The following is a 24,235-nucleotide window of genomic DNA, read 5'->3' as shown; positions in this document are numbered from 1 at the left end:
GCGAGCTAAATAACTTCTGAATGCATATTTAAACAAATATAATTATGACAGTGAAAGCTATTGAATGCTCATTTTTGCTTATAAATACACTGTTTGCTCATTATCGTCATAGCTCCAGCACCTTTTACTAAAATGTATGACACACACATCCTACACAAAGGCTCACACCCATAAGACTCACGCCATCATATAGTACTTCCAATCCATTAGTGCTCAAGCTTAACAATCAGATTAACTTTCTGGTACAAAAGTGTTTTGTGTTGCAAGAGGCTCAGAGTAGATCCTATGTCCTGATATATCAGAATTACAAAGACAGATGTTTCTGTCGCCCTCTGTTTTCTGGCACACACACCCAGACAACTGTCCCCAGTAGAACGAATGGACAGTAATGCAGTGTCCTGACTCATCGGTATGTGTTCAGTGCTCACAGACTCCTTCAAGCTTACCAGGATTTTGCCAAGTAGGACATGGTACTGAATATAAGTCCTTGTTGGTCCTTGTATCAATCAATTAGAAGAGCATGTCCTGCTTGGCAAAATCACAGTCACCATCTTTTGAGGTTATTTATCTGTTCTGTATTATGATGCAGCACAGGTGACATTATTACTTAATTCTTTATAGCTTATATTATAGTTGTTTAAACTGTTCCAGAGAAACTGATTTCAGCAGCCAAAGGCAATGCAATAATGCAGCTACTGGGTGTTTATATTAGCAGACCTTTGCGCTTCTGTGTGCCACACCTGGAGATGTAATGACCTGTTTCTTTGGTGAAGTGTGACATATACACACACTCTGTGTGTGCTCCCTCTGGGGGAGGTGTGACGGTCCCTACTGTGGCAACCCTTGCTAGAAGAGCTGAGTAAAGACTGCTGCACCCTCAATAAAACTCACACTGCAGGGTGGTAGGAAACAGCTCTCTGTGTCTCATTAAATGTTTCATGTGCTTATTTTAATGAGTGTCTATCTGTTTTCCTCAGCCTGGATCTGTCTGGTACAAAAGTGTAGTAAGTTTCTGTGTGTGGCGGTCTGCTGTTATAGTCTTTGCAGACAATAACTAGCACTTAAAACATGCCATTCAAAACTTAGGGATCTGTACTGTACTTTTTTTTTTAAAGCCTTTTATGCTCACCCAAGCTGAAAAATACAGCAAAAACAGAATATATAAAATATTGTGAAATGTTACAATTTAAAATAAGTTTTCTGTTTTAATGTTTTAAAATCAAATTGATTTGTGTGTGATTTTCAGCTATTATTCCAGTGTTCAGTGTCATTTGGTCCTTCAGAAATCATTCATATATAGTAATTCGGTGCTCAAGAACACTATCAATGTTGAAAACAGTTAGAAATCATTCTAAATGTCTATACTGACACATTTAATCAATTTAATGGATCCTTGCTTGATTAAATAAATAATAATAATAAAAAAACTCTTACTGACCCCTTACTGAACTTTTGAATAGTAGTGTATATCTCTCAGAGGAAACACATTTAATTACCTACTCTCATTGGCCAGTGACTGACTCAGCTCATGAATATGTGATAAGCCATCATGATTGATGGAGGTGCTGTGGGTCAGCGGCAGGGGACGGAGTCTAGAGCTGCTGAGCTCTGCACTGATTGGAAAGTATTGATCTGAAAGAAAGATGGGGCATGATGACACAGTTCAAGGAATATGTGTGCATTGATCTGTTCTTAGATATTATTGAGTTAGTTCTGAATGTTGGCCGTTGCTTTTAGTTTGTTTGATGCACTCTCTGGCATACCATTACTTTTTTACCACCATTCTTTCTTTAGTCATGCACTCACTATTCGAAGGGAAAGTGATTTTTAAAAACCCATTAGACTTCGCCGTCTTCGTTCCTACCATTTCTACTATAGACAGGAATCATACTTCAATTCATGCACTGTGTTGGAGAGAAGTGTGCTATCACTAGGGCAAGTAGGTAGAACTGCAGGTCCCACTTTATGTGTCCCTAATACCTGTGTACTTACATAGTAACTAGATGTGTACGTAGTATGTAATCACAGTGTAAGTTCACATTGGTACATTGTATCTACAGCTGTAATATTTCTGTAACTACACACAACAACCCTCAGAATGGTATGTGTAAGTACAAATGTGTAACAGGACATTAGTAACAACACTTTTTTCCACTTCACTAAGTATTCGTGTAACAGGAATTATATAACTACATTTTGTAACAACAGTATGTATAAAAGTAATTGGAACAATTTGATCCAAGGGGTGGAAACGGGTAGGTTTAGGGATATGTAAAGTGGGAGGAGTTGGATCTCGAGTTTGTGGAGTTGGTGCTCCACTGTAATTAAGTACTTAGTAGTAAGTACTTAGTAGTAGCCGTTGTACTAACATGAAACAAAATGTACTTACCATGTAACTAAGTTATGGAACAGCCTGTACTTACAGTTTGTAATTATGTAGATGTAATAGGCAGCTACTGTTACACATATGTAAAAGGCCGAGTCTGTTACACAGCTACTTGTACACTTAAGTACAATCTTGATACACTTTATTTTAAGTAGCTTATGCCTGTGTAATATTCTGTAACTTTAATGTAATTAGAAAGGTATTACATGTATTTAAGCTATGTACTGGTGGGTTAAATCAAACTACGGTGCAGCTGGATAAGGTGTACAGTATAGATACACATGAAGTACACTTAAGTATAATCTTGATACACTTTATTTTAAGTGGCTTATGTCTGTGTACTTACATTTATAATTACGTTGTATAAAGTCTGCAACACATATGTAACAATCTTTTGGTTACATAAGTAGCTGTGTAACAGACTCGGGTCTGTTACATATGTGTAACAGTATCTGCCTATTACATGTACATAATTACAAACTGTAAGTACAGGCTGTTCCGTAAATTACTTACATGGTAAGTACATTTTGTTTCATGTAAGTACAACGGCTACTACTAAGTACGTAACTAGGTAATTGCTCTGTATTATGGACACCTTAAAATAAAGTGTTACCCAAAAAAGTGCTGTTAGTCCTGTTACACATTTGTACTTACACACACCATTCAGAGCGTTGTTACATATATGTAGTTACACAAACTTTCGAGCTGTAGATACTATGTACCAATGTGTACTTACACTGTGGTTACATACTACGTACACATCTAGTTACTATGTAAGTACACAGGTATTATGGACACAATATAAAATGGGACCAGAGGTGGGTAGAGTACCCAAAAACTGTACTCAAGTAAAAGTAAAAGTACTTGAAGAAATATTTACTCAAGTAAAAGTAAAAGTAATAGTCTGAATAGTTACTTGAATAAGAGTAAAAAAGTGTCGGATAAAAAAGCTACTCAAGTAGTTAGTTACTAGTTACTTTGGATCATATACTGAATATAGTCTATTTTTATTTAGATATATAGATATTTAGATACATTTTTATATACATACATACATATACACACACACACACACATACAGTATATATATATACACACACACACACACACACACACACACTGCTGTTCAAAATACTTTTAATGTTTTTTTTTTTAATGCAATTTATTTCAGCCTGATTTATTATCAATGCTGTTCTTTTTTAGCTTTCTATTCATAAAAGAACCCTGGACAAAATGTCACAGGTTCCAAAAAATATTAAGCAGCAAAACTCTTCCCTGTTGAAAAAAACAGCATATGCTGGTATGGTATGTTTTGAAGCATGGGATGCTGGTTTGAGCTGATTTAAGCTGGTCATGTGCTGGTCCTAAGCTGGTCCAACCTGCTCAAGACCAGCACATGACCAGCATAAACTAGCATCCCAGCTTCAAAACATACCTAACCAGCATATGCTGTGTTTCTTGTTTTTGTTTTTTTCAACAACACTGGTAATAAATCAATATATTTGAATGATTTCTGAAGGATCATATGACTCTGAAAACTGGAGTAACAGCTGATACAAATTCTGATTTGCATCACTGAGTTAAATTAAATTATATTTTAAAGTTTAATTGTGTATTATAAATGTATATAACCTCTGACACGGAGAAGAGTGAAAACTCCTCACATGACCGCTACAGAACATCTGAACATAACGAAACAAATGCAATTCTTCCGTCTGTTCTGCAAAATGTAAACAAATGTAGCCTTTATTTCTGCAAGCATAACTATTGTGAAAATATCAATATTAATTGTGTCTAGGCAAGGCATTCCTCCTGTAACTAACATGGGTTTGGTGGGTGTTTTTCATACTCTGTGACAGCTTATTTAATGAATAAATTATACATTGTACTTAATGTGTAAGGTACATGTACAACAAACTGGTAATGTCATAGTGGTATTGTGTATTGTAATCGAATCTATACCTGTGGAACCATAGACAGCACACGCGGTGTTCATCTATTAAAGATCTTCATAGCTAGCAAATCATAGCCTTTGCAAATTTGCTTTCAACTGACTGTTGATCCAAAGCCACGTCTTCAGCGCTCCTGATGTTACAACTCTGAGTGAGAACCGTTTCAGACGACTCAGCGCGTGCGGCAGGGAACTGAACGAATCATTCAAACTGATTCACGAACCGATTCACTGGTCTGCCAACTGGTTTAATCAAGCCTTCGAACAGAACTGACTCAAAAGGATGAATCATTCGCGAACGGGCATCGCTCATTGCCCAGAAAAAGTAGACGGCGCGTTTGGAATAAATTGAAGGATTTTTAACTTGTATTGCATTAACAAAGTAACGAGAGGAGCGTCGCCAACAGTAACGAAGTAAAAGTACCGTTTTTTTCACTAAAAATGTACTTGAGTAAGAGTAAAAGTACCCATTTTAAAATATACTCTAAAAGTATTAGTTACCCCAAAAATTTACTCAAGTAAATGTAACGAAGTAAATGTAACTCGTTACTACCCACCTCTGAATGGGACCAAACTGCATATTATGCCAGTGCTTCCTGCACTGCTTTTTTTCAGTGGTGCCGCATGCTGCTGCTGAATCTACATTCTTACGGCAATTAATGTTTTACCCAGGTTTGCAGTCTGAATTGAATGTGGTAAGATAATTTTTTTTTCTGTTTTAAGATGTAAGGCCTTGCAGACTGCAATCAATTAAATACAATGTGACGGATTCATGAAGAAGTGATACCAGAATACATACATACATAATAGACAATTTATTTAATAAAACAGATAGTTTTGGTCCTTTTTTATGATTGGCTGAACCATGTTTGAAGCCATTGTAAAATGCTATAAATATACTTGTGACCTCATTACATTAGTGCTGATACATCAGAGTGGTGCAGGTATGACGTCAAAACCCATAAGACTAATTCACTGCTGGTTTCTTTCCTATGGGGTTTTATAATGTTTTTTTTTTTTTTTGATTTATGTAAAATAAAGTCAAAACAAAAAGTTTAAGGAAATGTATATTGATAATCAGTCGATCTGACTTTTTTGCCTGGTGGATTTTAAAAATACCATACTCTTAAGGCCTGTTCACACCAAGAATGATAACTATAAAGATAACTATATTAGCGTCTACACCAGTGGACGATATAATCTGCTTATTCTAAGCAGACGTGCGTGTGCCGCTTTAAATTCTCAAGCTCGTTATAGCAGGATCGATTCTGATTGGTTGTCAATGTTTTTATCGTTCATCAGCTGGAAAAAATCGCCCTGAAAGTGATTCCAATGATATTGTTTCTCTGTGCCTTTATCATTATAGCTGCGGTGTGGACTCTTCTATTCTTTAATAATGAGAACAATTTTTAGAACTATATCTTTATTGTTATTGTTTTTGGCCTTTATACTGAGGGATTGACATTTTATTTTGAAATTGTAAATTTCCAGGTAAATTTAATTGAACGTAACTTAATTTAAGTTTCAACTATCTCTCTCTCTTTCTCGCACTTGCTTTATCATTGGTTCTTTCTCTCGTTCTGCTTGTTTGTGGTTGGTTGGTTGTATTGTTTTCAGGGTCTGCTCCAAGCATGACTGTGCCAGCAAGGAAACCCATTCAAACCCTTAATGGCAGGATGCAGCCTTGAGAGAACAAAGGAAGACTGGAGTTCTCCCTACATGCATGCACACACACATACACACAAACACGACACCCTCCCCGTTTCAATCAGAAAAGGCCTGACTAATGGAAATCACTGATTGTTCTGTGGAGGTGAAGGTGGAGGATGTAAAACCTATGCCTTGTTAGGTCCCTTCTTGCTTTCATCCCTTTCTTTATTGCTGGCCTGTAATTGGCCACTGGAGGTGGTAATTAAAACAGGATGGCTTGTGAAATACTGAGGAAGGTTAAGTTGTCAAATGGAGGTTTTTCCTGACTGGTCTCATTGCAGGTTGCCTGTTTATGCTGATCTAGGATCAGCCCTTCCGACCCTGAGCCTGAGATCTGATCAGTGTGCAAAGAAAAGCACTAAAGTCTCCCTGTCATGGCCATATGGGGAGAAGTGGATGCTGGGAAGTCCAGACGCAGCATGAGCTTCTGTGCGGTGGCTGTAATATAAAAGGGAAATGGGAAAAAGATGCAAAATGATTTTTTGCATATGTTTCGGCTGGCTGTGCAACAGATGCCACCCCCTCCCCTCTCTCTTCACTCTCTCATCAAACTAAAAGGTTGAAGTATCTCTTTCAAGCGAGCACAAATATACCTCAGACAAAGAAATGATTTTGATGCATGTCTCTCTGGAGAGATTCTTTCACAAATTGAAATGATTTGGAATGAAGCCAAGCGGGGCAAGGAAAGAGTGTTGCAGGAAGCAGAGTGTGTGTGTTTCCTGCTTTCTCTGTTTATCTCTCCTCCCTCTGGTGCATGTGCGGCTGCTCCTCTGGTTTTGGTAAAAGCAGCATGGTAGAAAATCATTATTGCCTTGTTCCATTATGGTAATTCAAGTGTTGTGTTTTTGCAACGTAAAAGGGTTTCTGAGTCGGGCACGATCAAGAGAAGTATAGAAAGAGGATGGAACTCTAAAAGCGGACACAGCCTTTGATCTCATACTTTGACTTTACTGAGGGAAAATATTAACCAAGCTCAAAAAGCTTTGTGATATGATGAGAGTGACTGGAGTTAAAGAATAGAATGGAGGGATAAGGCAGAAAAGTGTAACGGAGAGGAAAGAGAGTGTCACCAGATAAGGCTTTTACGGTGTGAGGTTCGGTTTTGTGTATTAGCCACTAATAGGATTGCTTTAGAGAGGTCTGTCTCAGTGTGAAACACACAATCTTTGCCCAAAAAAATGATCATTTCTTTCATGTGAATACCACAAAACCTGTGAAAAACGTTTCACCCCAAATTCAAAATTTTGCTGAAAAAAAAGTATGCCAATTTATATGATCATTACGTATTTCTGCATTGTGACGCTGTTAAATAAAATAAAAATGATCTTTACTGTAATGCAAAACCATCTTATTCTCATTAATGTGAATTACTGTAAATGTGAAAAATATCAAAATACAATATTTAAGGTTGGTAGTATTTTTACTGCATTTAATTTATGAGAATTTGAGGAAAAATATTTATTTGTATATTTATTTTTCATCTACCTTAATTAATGTATTAATTTAGTTTTACTGTTTTTACTGAGTACTACACTACCATTCAAAAGTTTGGGGCCAGTAAAATTTTTTAACACTTTTATTTAGAAAATTGATCAAAAGTGACAGTTAATACTTTTACATTCTTTCGAAAGGTTGTGGGTGAGGGTAATTTTGATTTTAGTCACTCTATCAGTTTGGATGGGAGGGGAGAGGAAACGAATACACCACAGAACGTTGGTTTGTTTTTACAATAGCTTGTCTGTTATGTCACTGAACCTTGAATGACTCTCCATAAACCACGTGTTACACATTTCCTCCAGCCTGTGTTTGTCTCGTTGAGGTAAACTAGCATGGCGCTTCACTGGTTCAGTTTTTGGTCAGACGCTCTGTGCTCACTGGTTAGTCATTGAGCGAGCATTAAATTTGTGTAACAGCTTGGGGAGTCTGTAATTTATAGTTTGTAAATCCAGTAAAATCATCAATAAAGATATTTAAATGCATCAAGAATTTGAAAGCATTTATTCACAGGAGATAAGTTATATTCAACTCGCTCTTTCTCTCACAGTCAATCTCCTCCTGCCTTTTGATGACAGGAAATGCATTCAGCGTGTTCTTTTTACAACAGGAAGTTGCTTTAGATATCATTTTGGCGAATAATTGCATACTGAGTAGTTACTACATTTGAAGAGCATTTTGTGACCGTTAAATAAAGTTTGAATGACTATAGTACGAATAAAATCAGGATGTACTGTGTCAGCCATGCTGTCAATGAGATGAAGTGTCATCATCTCAGTACTTTTCATCAACAGTTTTATGAATTCTGTGAATTGGGGCATACAAGTATTTTCACATATTGTTTTTCACCTATTATATAGCATCAGAGCAAACAAACAAATTTACTGTATTCAAAATGTTGTCCTCTATCAATGCAGTACTCCTTGTAAAATATTTGAATATTTAGGAGTCTCTGAGTTGAACTGAAGTCTAAAATATTTGTATAATATTAATAAAGTAAGTGACTCTCCTCAATGACCTCTTCGCAATTCTAAGACATTAACTGACACAAAGTAACATTCGTTCAATAAATATTAAACCACATGCTAATGGAGTGTAACCAGAACACACCATATGCACACAAGAGACAGAGGTCGATCACATCAATTTATAAATATATAGGAGATCAGCTTACAGATATAACGTTAGTGTCTAGAAGCATGTGTAAAGCTCAGCGTTGCTCTATAAACAGTGAGTGATGATGGCACTCTGAAGATGTACAGCAAGGAAAGTCTGAAATAAACCAGGTAAAATTTGGACTGTATCTTCTGTTATGACATTTAGTCAAACATTTTAAATAGGGTCCTTTTATTTTAGTCACTAAAGCATGTTTTTTTCCTATAGAGTTTTGACCATATATAGTGTTTGGCCTTGAGCTGCTCCAAATGACTGAATGCAGACAATTGTGTTTGTTTTACATGTACAGTTTCAAAGGCTGTGATAGTGTACACAGGCGGCTGTGTTTTACATCATTCTCTCTCTCTCATTAGTCTTGAGGGCTCTCAGTATAAGACATAGGAGCTCATGTCCAGAGGTACCAGGCAACCATGCCTGACGACAGTCAGCTGAGATTTGTTTCTGTGCTTGTTTGTTTGTGTGTTATAAATAGGCTTTAGCCTCTAAAATATGGCACAGCTTGTTTGCTTGAAAAATTAATGTTTCGTTTGTTTACGTCTGACCCACATGTTTGAAAAGGAACAAACAAGTTTAAAAAGAATTGTTTCATTTGTAGAAGAATACTTAATGCCACACAACTTTCAAATAGGGGAGGATGTCGAATGAGACTGCTGCAATATATCTATATATCCGTAACTATAGTAACATTTTGAGTCATAAGTCTGCTTTTGGACACATATGTGCATTGAACAAAGGGGTGTGGCATTCCCTTTGACCAAAAAATTCAACACCCATAATTTCACAACCAAACTTGATTTTGTTGCCACCCCTGTGTCAATCTGACTGGGGATACAAAATAAAAAAAAAGAAAAGAAAAGAAAAGAAAAAACTGTTTTAACAAAATCCCTGAAAATGTCCAAAGTCATACCGGATGACACGAAATGATGCAGAACTTTTTTTGTGGCAAATGAACAGAAATATCTGGGTGCAGGAAACTCAGAGAAAGAGTATACATTGATACTTTTCATTTTCATATATATATTGATTTTGATTGCTTCTATTGTCCTCATTTGTAAGTCGCTTTGGATAAAAGCATCTGCTAAATGACTAAATGTAAATATACACAGTATACACACATATATTATGTAAACAAACTTTTATTTTGAATGCGATTAATTGCGATTAATCGTTTGACCGCACTATTTATAATATATAAATAATTATATTCTTTTAGTTGATAATATTTATGATAATATAATGATAATATAATGGTTTTATATCTTTGTATGATACTTTTAAAAATTTCTGTTCATTGTGCTTCATAATTGTTTTACTACTTAACTTTTCATTGACAATAGGCAATTTAATTGCAGGTTTTGTGACAATTGATGCCATATAGAGTGAGAAAAAAGGTTGACACTTGTTACACAATAAACTGCATCTTTTGTCTTGAATAAAAACAGAAATGTTTACTTTATTTTAAATAACTATTTGTACTTAAATGTCTGTGTCTATGCAGAAATTTACTGTCAAAAATAAACTTACACTAAGAAATATTTACTGGAGTGAAAAGTATGTCAACTATCCCCGGCCTCCCTACACAGGTTTTCCATGATGACGCATGAATGCGCATGAAAGTGTTTTCACTTTCAGTATTAATGTTGAAAGACCATATGAAAACCAGCTTTTTGATCATATGAAGCCTGTCTACCTGTATGTGTGATGTGCATAAATATTTCTTAGTGTTTAAAGGGTGTGTGTCCTACACTCTCAGAAATAAAGGTGCAAAAGCTGTCACTGGGGTGGTACCTTTTAAAAAGGTACACTTTTGTACCTATTAGGTTCAAATATGTACACTTTAAGTATTAATATGTACCTTTAAGGTACCAAAATGGACCCTTTAGGTACAAACATATACCTTTTGAAAAGGTACCGCCCCAATGACAGCTTTTGTACCTTTAGTTCTGAGAGTGTAGACAAAATAATATAATAGCCCTGAAGAGTTTATTCATCACATCCTGCCTTTATGACACACACACACACAAAGTACGGCAATGGCATTTGAAGGTGAAATTCAAGATATACTGAAAGAGGCCTGATAGAAGAAGAGAGAGAGACAGAAAAGGAGAGAGAGGTCAGATGTTGGTCCATGGTTAATGCGTTTATCTCAGCTATGTTTGTGCTGTTTCATGTGTGCTATTGTTTTGTCCAAGGACACTAACTGGGAAAGTCAGTGCACTGCTGATAAATTTATTCCCTGCTATTTTGCTGTTGAATGAGGTGTGTGTGTGTGTGTGTGTGTGTGTGGGTGGGTGGGGGGGGGGTTGCTACACTGAAAGAGCATCTATTCATTCTCCACAGTGACAGTGAGACACACACTGATGTGAAGTGATCTCCCCTCAAGGGGTCTTACAGAAAGAGAATAACAGCAAAAAGAAAGACATGCAGGAGGAAAGCAGGATCTAAACAGGATCGCAGACACTCCTTCATTTAGATAATCATTAATAATTAATGGATGAGTAGATGAATATTTTTGAACAGGTACTTTTAAATACGATTACTGCAGTACAACTGTAGGGGAAAAAAAGTATGTTCCTTGGATTAGAGTGTGTGATAGAGATTAATGCAACCTCCAAACAATGACACAGTGTGAGTGTGTTTGTGCACTATTGTTAGTAGTGGAAGTGAGCCTTTGGCTCGATATTATCAGTGTGTGATAAAGTGCAAACAAGGACACAGCTAAAGTGTAAAAATGACTGCTGTTGAGTACATAAACACACACACACGTAAAGTAGAGGCTACATTACAGCATTTCTAGGTCACTTTACAGTTTGCCCTTCATTCTTAAATGGGTCCATGTTGTTTTTGGTGTGTTGAGTTTTATAGTCCTTGCAAAATAATTAACTTGGCTGAAGTGTTAAAGGGATAGCAAAAATGAAAACGATGTCTTAATTTACTCACCTTTATGAGATTCCAAACCCATAAGACTTTTGTTTATCTTCAAATGAAGATAATTCATGAATTAATGAAACGTTGGAGATTTCTGTGCCTTCATTGAAACTACACTCAATCAAAACTTTGTTCAGTTCATAGAGACATTGTAAAAGTATTTGAGTGAAGAAACATGATTGCTTTATATGATGACCAGATTTAATTTATGATTTTATTCACATATAAAAAACACAAATACTTCGAGGACATCAAATATGGTAAACAGTAGCTCAGATGTGCTTGCTTGATGCCTGAGAAACCGTGAGGTTTGTTTTTGTGCTTCAAGAAAGTATGGTTAAGCTTGAGTTTACCATATTTGATGTGCTCTATACATTGATCTGTGTTTATAAATGAGTTACAATGTGTGTTATAATGCATTAAAAGTTTTGGTTGCATGGACTTTTAATGTATGGACAAAACGGACGAGAGAATTTAAAAAATATCTTCATTTGTATTTAGAAGATTAATGAAAGTCTTATGGGTTTGAAATGACTTGAGGTTAAGTAAATTATGACAGAATATCATTTTTTTTGGGTGATTTATTCCTTTGAGCTATGTACAAAATTGCATACTGAGTATGTAATGCATTTGATTTTGTTATATGTAGGCTAAAGTATTCAATGATGTATCTTCTATTAGTATGCATTTATGCAGTATGAATACAATCCATTGGAAGTAGGTTAGTTAGTTCCTCATATCAGTTATAATGTCTGCTTAAGTTGAGTCTTGCCAGAGGATAATTCAATGTGTTATAAAAATTGTGTAAAATTGTGTTAGTTTGTTTTTCAGCTAACAAATACATGAAGTCATCAGCTTATGTTACACAAAAAGTGAAACTTAATAAATGAGAAACTATAAACTTGAATCATGCCACCCTTCTACAAACAAAATAGCGATGACCTCACTGTCATTAATCTTGTCATAAAGAGACTCTGGGTGTAAACTGGTCTGTACACACACACACACACACACACAAACCATTTTTAAACCACAATGACTTTGCCACCTTCTATTTTTTCTTTTCTTTTATAGTTCTTTGCGTTTTTCCATCACAATGAAACCCAGACTCTAATGTTTGTGGATTCTTTTATTACTGAAATTTTTATGAAAGTTCTGTGTAAATAAACGTCCTTCACTGGTAAAAGTATAATATATCTTTGGCAAACACATCTATTGTGCATTATAATCTGCTCACCCTTCATTGGTTCTGTCAGAATCCTGGTTCGTGTCAGGTTCTGCAACACAAGTTTAATCCCTGTATCACCAGTTCACATGTTTTGTGTGTGTGTGTGTGTGTGTGTGTGTGTGTGTGAAGGGCAGACGGGCCGAGACCACCAACATCCCTCATCGTGTAATTACAGTATAGGGGTCAGGTGATTAATGTCTGGGGCATCATGGTTTTGAAGGGTAAAGAAGATTAGCAACCAGACTGCAAGGATTACGATTCATCTTAAAGAGAGCAGGCCAAAAATGAGGGAGGGAAATCTAATACGTCCATAGATGGAGTAAACAGAAGAGGCTGATGAGAGAGATTACTGTAAGTACACCAAAACTTATACAAATTGTTCAAAATAGTGTTGCAGTCAGTAATTGTTTCAAAAACAAGTTGTACACACAAAGAAATCATGAATGTTTAAAATGATATGCACAACATTTCAAAGTTTAGGTTTTAGGGTCAGTAAGATTTTGTTTAGGAAAGAAATTAATATATTTTTTCAGCAAGGATGCAATAATTTGATTAAATATGGCAGTAGATTCTTTTGCATTGTTTCAAATAAATGCTGTTCTTTTGAAGTGTCATCATTTATTGAAGAAATCCTGACAAAAAAGTATCACGATTTCAACAAAAATGTTAAGTAGCGAAACGGTTTAAACACTGATAATAAAAAGGTTTTTCTTGAGCCCCAATTCAGCATAGAAGGATTCCTGAAGGATCATGTGACACTTAAGACTGGAGTTAATGGCTGCTGCCATCTCAGAAATACATTTCATTTAAAAATATATTAACATAGGAAACGGTAATTTTAATAATATTCCATAATATTACTGTTTTTACTGTATCCCTGATCATAACAGCCTTCTTTCAAAAACATTAAAAAATCTTATCAACCCCAAACTTTTGAACCACAATAATAAAACAATCATATAAATCTAGAAAAAGCGATTTGACTCTTCATAGTGGCCAACATGCTAAACTTTATGTTTAACCCAACTTTCTGGGCAGTAACCCAACCGCTGGGTTCGTCTATATTTTACCCAGCGCTGGGTTGTATTTAACCCATATAGTGTATAGCAACCTATATATAGTTATAGATGAATGTCCAAGATGATGTTCATAAGCCAGTGAACCAAAACAAAAAATACCTTAAGGTGCAACATAGTTCCATTTAGAAAATAATGCTGACTGAAAACTGCTGAAGACTATGTCTTTGTGAGCTTAGCAGGTGCTCTGATCCGGAATTTCTAGGATTTTAATAGAAGAAAAAGACAAAGTGAAATGCTGAGAGAAAGCGTCTGGATGTGAATGATTATACTTTCTATTGGTACAAAAAAGCAAAGGGACATTAGCAGTGGGCTGGCAGTAATTCTGGCTGCCCTTGGGTATTAAGACCAGCCCAGTATGAATACAGAAAAAGGGTGAATTCATTCTCTGCCTGGCCTTTATGACTGAACCATATTAGGCATAAAGACCTGCGGACCCCTCGGTATTCAGTAGATGGACTGATCCGATCAGGCGGTGCTGTGGCCAAAGGGAAAGTCATTGTGAGGAGGGAGGAGGTGGGTTTCTGTCACGCTTTTCCGTCACTGTGCTGGTAAAGCACACATGACTCCACAGGTGTGTCTTGTCATGTAATCTGTCTTCTGATTGGCTCGTGTTAGCTGGGTGTGCTGGCAAAACATTGTTTATCTTAATCAGCAGGTGCCACAAAATTGATAAATTTCATGGGATTACTGATCAGTGATCCTGAATATACCCTTTATTCCCAACATTTACAGCATCTCTGTCTTGTGTCCTTTTTTTATTCTCAGTGCTCTTTAAACATCTTGTTTTGATCCCTTGTCCACATGGAAGGATGCTTATTCATGGTCCACCTGAAATGCTTTGTTATATAACACAAACACACACACACACACACACACACTCACTCATAGGCAGATGGTTTTATTTCTGCGTCTGCCTTTAGCACACAATGCCTTCATCATCATTCTGGCACAAAATGCAGGGACAGTATAGAACGTCCTTGCTGTATTCATCCACTCATTAAAACGTGTGTATAGTTGAATATTTAAAGAAAACAGGTCTGTCAGCTCTGATGTGTAAGGCTTAGGGAATGAAAGTCATCTGCTGCTCATGGGGGGTGTTTCTTGTTTTCATAATAAAGCATGAAAAGCTTGCAGCTGAGTAACTAAACCTGTTTGACTAGTTTTATTGTAAACATCACACCAGGAAAGAAGATCAGATGTATGTGCAAATGTGTTTGTTCATTTGTGTGCACCTGGGGCCGTATTCACAAAACACCTTAAGGCTAAAAGTAGCTCATAACATGCAGATTTAGGAGAAAATCTTAAAAATAATGGGCGTGTCAGTCCTAAATTTAGGACTCCTAAATTTTAGCTCTAAGAGTATTTCACAAAACCTTTTAACACTAAAACTAGCTCCTAAATCTGTGAAATGTTAGGAGTAGTGAAGAGGACTCCCAAGTCACTAAGACCAAGCCACAAACTATCCTGAAATGGCTGTAGCTGGCAATCTGCCTCAGAACATAGCATTTTGGAAATATTTGATGATAATGAGCTTTTAAAAGGTATCGCCTTTGGTTTTGGAGGTTACACCAACTCCAGATTTTCCTTTGATTATAATATCATTGTTTTCATTAACCAGTTGGGCAAGACGTAACAGCTGGTTTTGTGTCCAGGTTATTTTATTTTTTTTTATGTTTGCATGTATTACTATCAGCCATGATTATTCTAAAAGGCTGTTTAGATGCATATTCACTAATTATGAGAAGCATACATGTAAGAGGCTGACAATTAGCTGAACATATACAGTACTTGTTTAATTAGTGACTCTTATCCTGCATTTTAAAATCTTTATTTGAATGTGGCAACATGATTTTGCGCTCTACAATATTTCTATGAATAAATCTGTGCCAGAGACTATCAGCCAATCACTGTGTGCATAGTTACTAAGCAAGCTGACATCATCCATAGCAACGAGGTCAACCCCGCCCTTACTCTTAGCTTAAGACTTCTCACTATTCCTTAGTAAAAGTTTCTCTCAGCAGCTTTGTGAATAGGTTTTAGGGGAAAACTCTTAGCTAAACACTTTTACTGCTATTTAGGAGAACTCTTAGTGGTAAGATAAAATGTTTATACGGGCCCTGTGCATATAAAAATGTTTGATATATCAGTTAATACATGTCAAAAGTTATTTTTTCATGACATGAAATCATATTTTCTTGTGTTTTCTTGATGAACCAATGGGTTTTTTTCTCATTTGACACACAAGCACGTTTGAGTTTCCACAAGAACCAATAAGATTAGTTCCGATGACAGAATTTTCAGTTTTTGGTGAACTAACCCTTTACTAACCCTAAAAATCCATGAATTTCTTTACATTACATAACATTTTAAGGAAAAATAAAGAAAATTATTTTTTTAAAAGAAAAATATTACAAGCACACTATTAAAAAAGACATTTCACAAAAATAAGCGCATTAAGTTTTCAAGTATAAAACTGTAATATTGATATATTCCTCAAAATTAAAGGGATAGTTCACCCAAAAATGAAAATTCTGTCATTAATTACTCACCCTTCGATCATCTTCATCAAAAATATCTTAATTTGTGTTCTGAAGATGAACGAAGGTCTTACGGGTTTAGAACAACTTGAGGGTGAGTAATTAATGACAGAAATTTTCATTTTTGTGTCAACTATCCCTTTACGATAATAAGTATTTGGATATAGATAACATATAGTGGCCTAGTCAATCAGTCATTTAAAACAAATACAGAAAAAAATAGAGAAGTGACATTACTACTTGAATCAACATTTTGAATCAACATCCTACAAATGGGCAGTATTTGTGTTTCTGAAAGTGTTTCTGCATTTTTCTGCCGATGTAGTGTTGCTTATAGTCACACAGTCAGTCACACACATTGGCCACACAGGTCACTCCACATCTCACCCAAACCTTCCTGTTAGTCCTCAGTTCTCATTTGTGTGCGGCAGTTTCCCAGCAGTTCTCCAGCAGTGTTGTTGTATTTGGGAAACCCTGTTATTGTGCTGAGAGCACGGAAGGAAGAAGCCCCGCCCCCTGGCTTCCTAACCACCACCTATAGTATGCTGATGCCATTGAGGGAAATGCCTTCTAACCTTTTGCTCTGGTTTGCCACTGCACACTAGAACACAAGGATGTGAGAGAGGTTTTACATTTAGCCAAAGCCATTGATGCTAATATGGAGATATGTTGAAGAGAAGATCTTAAAGGGTTAGTTCACCCAAAAATGAAAATTTGATGTTTATCTGTTTACCCCCAGGGCATCCAAGATGTAGGTGACTTTGTTTCTTCAGTAGAACACAAACTAAGATTTTTAACTCAAACCGTTGCAGTCTGTCAATCATATAATGCCCGTCAATGGGCACACAATCTTTGGGAGAAAAAAAAACATGCACACACAAATCCAAATTAAACCTTGTGGCTCGTGACCATACATTGATGTCCTAAGACACGAAACGATTGGTTTGTGCGAGAAACTGAACAGTATTTATATAATTTTTTTCCTCTGATAAACCTCAATGTCCGACTGTCACAACATCGGTGCGTGACGCGTCAACCTGCTCTGGCACATAGATGCCTCATTAGCGACGGTTTCTATGGGCCGCGATACGTAAGGATCTACGTATATATCTATGTATATATATATATCTATGTTCCAGAGTCATTGACGCGTCACACGCCGGATGTTGTGAATGAGCTCAGGAGAGTTGGACATTGCCTGTATCAGGGTAAAACATTATATAAATACTGTTCAGTTTCTCGCACAAACCGATCGTTTCGTGTCTTAGGACATCAGTGTATCGTCACGAGCCGCAAGGTTTAATTTGGATTTGTGTGTGCATGTTTTTTTTTTTCTCTCAAAGATTGTGTGCCCATTGACTGCCATTATAGGACTAACAGACTGCAACTTCAAAATCTTTGTTTGTGTTCTACTGAAGAAACAAAGTCACCTACATCTTGGATGCCCTGGGGGTAAGCAGCTAAACATCAAATTTAAATTTTTGGGTGAACTATCCCTTTAAAGGAGTGTCACTAGAGTGTCACCAAGTGAAATGGAAAAGTAATTTAGCTTAGTAATTTATCAAACATTCTGTCCGTCTTCCACTGGTCGGTCAAACATCCCAAACTCACACTATTGATGAGCCAATGTAACCATGTCGGGCTTGGTGGTTAAACAAATAGACCTTTTTTTATTTGGCAATTTTTGATTGCCTCCGGGTCACGGTGTTTGCACTTTTCATGGAAGTTAACCTACGGATGGCTTGCTAATATGACATACTGTATTAATATACAATATTAAGCCTGAATAGAACAAAAAAGGATGTTTTCCCTTTAAGAAAAGTATTATTTCACAATTGCTGCAAAGCTGTTTGGCAAATTTTCATAGATTTCAAAAGAAATCTGCACAATTTGGAATTTTGTGTGAGGGCGAAAGTGGTTCCCTCACAGATTTTGCAACAGGTTCAAGTTGGTCACTTTACTGCTTTACTGTTTATTCTGTGTGAGCCGTGGTACAAACTGATGTTCTGTAGCTCATATGGGGATTGTGGATTGTTGTGTGTTTAAAGCTTTTAGCTGATGGAATATGAAGTGCTTTCATTGGTAAGTGTGGTTTACAGACGGGAAGTACTTTTTTTTTAGTTTTTGCATTTTGCTCTGAGCAAATGGAAGGTGTAATGACCAGACAAACATAGAAGCAGGGATGTAGTCAACCTAGCTGGCCATAGGGTGTGTGTGTGTGTGTGTGTGCTCTATCAGTGCCACACATCTGCTGAGAGTGGTTTGTGTTGAGCTTCGTCAGCATTTCTTGCTATATGTGTATCTCTATGAATTTAAGTGTGTGGTAAGATAGTGGCTTATGTCACATAACATTGACAACAGGATGGGCTGAAAAACATCACTGCATGCATGTATGAACGTGTGTTGGCTGTGTGTATTGTAGTGGATTGTAAGAGAAATGTCTTGTATTTGTGGGGGAGGGTGAGGGCCATTGAAGTCCATGCAGTCGTGTCATCTCCCGCAGGCCAGCTCACATCTCCTACTCTGTAAGTTTAGACCTACTGGCTTTATTGGCTCTTTGCCCACTGAGAATATCATAATGTTCACTGTTGGTTATGGCTACTGTAATTATATATCTCAAAAATATATATCCACCCCGCACTGCTGAGGAGCTCTGCAAAAAGAGTGACAGACACAAACTGTATGTACTGTACATGACCTTACAGATTTCTGGAATCATGCTGTTGCATTGCCTAAATATTGGAGATCATATTTGACCATGTTTGCATACAGTTTCAGATTCAGGTCTATATTCTGGTTAAGCCTTTTTTTGTGTGTGTGTGAAATGGCGCTTACGTGCTGTACAGCTATGAATATAGCTTTTTTGGAGCATTCCTAATACATGTAATCACGTTCTAAAAAATATAGATTAGATGTATTAGGAATGCTCCAAAAAAGCTATATTCATAGATAAAGATTTTAGTAATTCTGTTTAATTATTTAGAAATCTCACTGATTCTCATTCATGTCCTTGACATCAGCTGTTAAATGAAAAGTGTAGGTTTAATGATATGTTCATTGCATTTAAATGTTTGTAAAAAATAATTATTCTCTTTCTCAACCCGACCTTCATTGCCCCCAAAAAATAGAATTACTTTTGATTAGAAATGCAAATATTTAATACATCAATATTCTGAATAAGCTCTCTACACAGAATTAACACAGGCATATACTAGCTGTTTTATTCAAATTTTAAGAATCTATAAATTTCTGTTTAGGCAATGGCAATGGGGTCTTGTGTTTACATGACATAAATAACCAGAATATGATAATATTCTGATATTAATTTGAATTTATTTATTGTCTTTTATTCATTCTCCCATGTTTGCTTTCTCTCTCAGTTTGTCTATTTCTTCTGCAATTCCCTTGTCCTTTTAGATGGATGCTCTACTATAGTGAGTCATGTGAGCAAGGGTCTTAAGTGGAAGGAAAGCTTTATTGATCGGTGGGAAGGATTCCAGAAACACACACAGCTGTAAAGCCTCTAAAGTTTCTCTGTTTACAATGCATGTTTGAGTGAGACAAATTTAGGCTTGGTTCATCTCTCTATGTCTCATTGTTTAAGCCATCCATGAAAGCAAATGTATAGTGAAATTTTTAAATTTTAAATTTTAAATTTTTAAAATCTCATAATGATAAAAAAAAAAGTGCACATGCCATATTACAGGTGAATTTCCAGTGCAAACTCCAGTGTACATATTGAGTTTTTCCATTGCTGCTGTAATGTGGTTAATATATTTTATTATTGTTTACTAAATGTATTTTACGGTCTTGTTTGCTATCTCCAGCTTTGATGTTTTGGTCTGTGTCTTAATGGCTGCAGGCCAGGATGTTTTTTAAGCACTGCTCTTGTTCAAGTAGAGCATGATAATTTCACTAGCTGCTTAGGCAGTGTGATAAAGTTAAGCCTTTCCACTGGCCTGAAGTTCATGCCTAAAAACTCTTTGGCTGGATCTGCTTGTTTCCACAAGAAAATACTTTTTAAATCTGCTCCTCTTAACATTCACTGTGCCTTCATATCTCATATGTGGGCCATTATGTTAAATTTTTAAGTGTTCCCCACGTCCTCTCTGATCTCAGAATAACTCAAAAGCTCAGTCTGAATCATGAAGAGATTCATCTGTCCTTTTCATTTAAACCATCCTCATCACCTACATCCTCGACCTCCTGTGAACCTGAGAGTTCATCCATTTAGAAATAAACCATCTCTCTTTTTCAATTATTTATCTTTTCCTCTCTTCTACACTCTCTTCCCACTGCCTTTAAAAAGTGCAGACATCTCTCATTGCATAATTGCTGTAGCTTTGTGCTGGGGCTTTCTAGCTTTTATTATTTTATTTTAATGTTATTTTAATGTTAAATAGTCAGTAGTGATTGCAGATATAAATTGCAGATAACTAAAATATGTACAAAAAAAAATCAATTTAAAAGTGAATTTAGGTACTACAACATTATAATGTATAGTACAGTATGAAAAAATGCAATGTTTTCTAAAGAAAACTTTTAACGGTGTTATTAAATTATTAGTGTTTTTAAAGGCATAGTTCACCCAAAAATGAAAATTCTCTTAGGTTTACTTCCCCTCGTGTCATTCCAAACCTATATGACTTTATTTTGTCTGTGAAACAAACAAACAAAAAAAGTCTAAATATATTTTGAGGAATGTTGGTCACCAAACAGTTTTTGAACTCTTCCTCTGAAATTTAACTTTAAATCAGTATCAGACGACAGCAAAGGTAACTTAAATGTAAAAATATGGGAAAGGACCAGTGACAATTAAGTTTTATTCTATGATAAGTAACAAACTATGGCTGATATAACAAATCTCTCATTTATTGTGATTTCCAGCACCTCCTCAGCAAACACATAAACTCTATGCAGCTTCTGATACATTGTAAAATATCTGTTTCTCGCCTTCAAAGTTATTTTATGTAGTTCTTTTATCCCAAATTGAGAATTAGTTCATAAAAACTAGCATTAAAGACAGAAAACACTATAATCCCCTTCATCAAGTTTCCCCTTCATTTTAGAAATTGAACATGCACTCTCGTCTAGTCAGACTCTATAAAAACTGCGTTCTCTGTTGTTTTGACCAATGAAAGGCAAATGAATTAGAATCAAAGCAGCTCTTATTTCATTACGGCCATGCAGTAAAATCATCTTATAACGGCTCTGCATATTAAAGGCCATTAACAAGACGTGTGGAGTCTATTTATGCTGAATTACCCATTTCAAGAGCCTCATCAAAGGCTGGGATTAATGCTATTTTGAGCCTGAGCTGAATATTGTTTTTGAAGACTTTTAATAACCAGCTCTCTCCATCTCTTTCTCTTTAATAAGCATCTTTTCAATAGCCAATTCTTCTCTATTCTTCTCTTCTCCTCTCCACTCCTCTCCTCTCTTCTCTTCTCCTTTCTTCTCCTCTCCTCTCCTCTCTTGAGGTCTGTAGGTGTGTAAGGCTCTTTGAACTGAGACAGCGGTACCTTCGGTCAAATCTCTCTCTCATCTGGGGTAGGGGGCGGTGCGTGACAGGGCAGGTTTGCCCCAGCACACAGCGCCACGGCCCTGGATTTTCCCTCCCACAGCACGGCCTTAGATGCCTGCTGCTCTGAAGAACCAGATCTGACACATACGTTTCGTGCTTGTGAATGTGTTGATGAGAACAGAGGGAATGAATGAGCGGGACGGTTTGAAAGAGAAGAGCGAATGGCCTTTGAGTGTTTTTAATGAGAGTACTCTCAGACTAAACCCACAAGCTTTCACAGGTAAATCCTCTGAGTGTAATTAGCATGCATTTTGTTTGTGTGTGTGAACTGTCAGTGCCTGAGGTCTGGTATGTGTAAGGTGAGGTAATCTGCACAATAACAGGAAGGAGAAAAGCTTCCTATCAAACAGGCCTATGAGAAATGTATGATTAGACACACAGTTCAGTGCTGACATCTTTACCTTTGCGCTTCTCTCTACAAACCTCTTCATCTAATAATAGCTGACAAACACGAAAGAATGACAAATAATGTACCACAAAGTATTCAAACACACATTCACATATATAAAGAGTCTGCCCTAACTGTGAAGAACACGTCACGTCCCGGAAATGTTTATGGCTTCTTCGTTTTAAAATCCTCTATTATAGTTTCTCTTTCTGTCTTTCATTTGCATGAATTAGTCATTGTAAATGGAATTTTGCATATGGATTTTCATAACGTGTGTGTGTGTGTGTGTGTGCAAGGAGTTTTTTAGTCAGTGTGTGTTTTTGTGTATGTGATGTGGTTATTTAAATATGGGTCAAACGTCTAGGGAAAGTTTGTTCTCCCAGAGTTTAATTGTAATACAGTAACAATAATTAGGTCTATAAGGCAAACATCAATTTTTCTCATAGAGCTATAAAGTTTCAGCATGTAATTAATCTGCAGTGTTGGGCTAGTTACTCAAAGAATGTACTATATTACTCATTACTAGTTACTCCTTTCAAAAGTAATATTGTTACTTATTACTTTCTGGCAACAGTAATTAGTTACACTACTAGTTACATTACTTTTTCTTCACGCCCCACAGAAGTTGTAACTGTGTATCTTCCAGATAAAATCTTATAAAATCTTATTAGTAATTAGTTACACTACTAGTTACTGCAAAAAGTAATATTATTACAGTAACTAAATTACTAGTAACTAGTTACTGACTAGTTATTTGCTTCCACAAATCATGTTACACTACACTCTGTGATAGAGTATATGTTCAAATGGAACAACATTTTCATTAAGGTATGCAAAAGTGGGACACACCATTCATCTTGGGCTAACACAAAAGAAGTATACTTCCCTTGTCCATGTGACGTAATTTTCATCATTAGCACATTCTGCTAATGTCCATGCATACTGTCCATGTGCAGCTTGTTTTTATCGTTTTTGCTCAAAGCATCCATTCGAACTGTCTATTAATGTAGTGTACTTTAAATGGCTTGCAAGCTCAGTTGTGCACTAAACAGCGTGTGACGTGGAAAATATATATATCTCTTTATCCAAAAAGTATATCCAGGCTTAGAAATGCATAGCAACAACCTGGAAATTACTCATGCATTTTACATTATCGTTAGAAAATGTAACCAAACTGATCCAACGTTTTTCTTTGCAGAAACCTTTGTTACATTTGGGTTCAGATGCTTTAAAAATAATAAATAGGTTCAGTTACTGGATTTTCTGCATGGGTAAACACAAATGGAAATTTGCAGTGCCAAAGATCATGAAGTTGAAATAGGCATGGCTGTGATAGATGGTTGCAGTGTAAGAGAACCGCTGGGCAGGAGTCTGTGTTATACTTTGAAGGATTAGAAGGCCCTGTCACCGTAAAGATACCATTTCACACATTTTAACCGAGAGAATTAATCTGTTCAGAAAAACTGAGATGAGTCAGCTCTAGTCTATTTGACTGTTTTTGATGGAAGTTTTGTTAAATCTCAATTTCACCCACTCTCTTATCCTCCCCAACTGTGACCATTATCTTCCCTGCTCTAAATCTCTTCGATGAGACCGGAGAAGCAGGAATTATTCATTGAAGATGATTTTATGACATGTAGGCGTCTGACATATTCACAGCCTCAAAGTCTATGACTGAGTGTAATGGACAGGACACCGTGAAAGAGGGCTTTGTTGACTGTCAGTGAACATATCCAGGAGCTATTGATCTAAGAAGACAAACATGAATGTTGTG

The 24,235-nt window shown here is 36.3% G+C and overlaps 1 protein-coding gene across 3 annotated transcripts in view; it reads left to right on the top strand.

The window, feature by feature from the left end:
- Nucleotides 1-24,235, top strand: part of sema4f (sema domain, immunoglobulin domain (Ig), transmembrane domain (TM) and short cytoplasmic domain, (semaphorin) 4F) — a 64,874-nt gene that overhangs the window by 4,568 nt on the left and 36,071 nt on the right. The window contains exon 2 of one of the 3 annotated variants that reach the window (XM_058783566.1): nucleotides 13,008-13,224. The exons of the other annotated variants lie outside the window; for them this stretch is intronic. The gene's annotated coding sequence lies outside the window, so the exon portion shown is untranslated. The remainder of the gene's footprint in view (nucleotides 1-13,007; nucleotides 13,225-24,235) is intronic. 3 annotated transcript variants of the gene reach the window in all.

Source organism: Onychostoma macrolepis, chromosome 07, assembly GCF_012432095.1.
Source record: "Onychostoma macrolepis isolate SWU-2019 chromosome 07, ASM1243209v1, whole genome shotgun sequence".
Lineage (NCBI taxonomy): Eukaryota > Metazoa > Chordata > Actinopteri > Cypriniformes > Cyprinidae > Onychostoma > Onychostoma macrolepis.
Note: the sequence above shows the minus strand (reverse complement) of the source record. Positions and strands in the feature narration are given on the sequence as shown.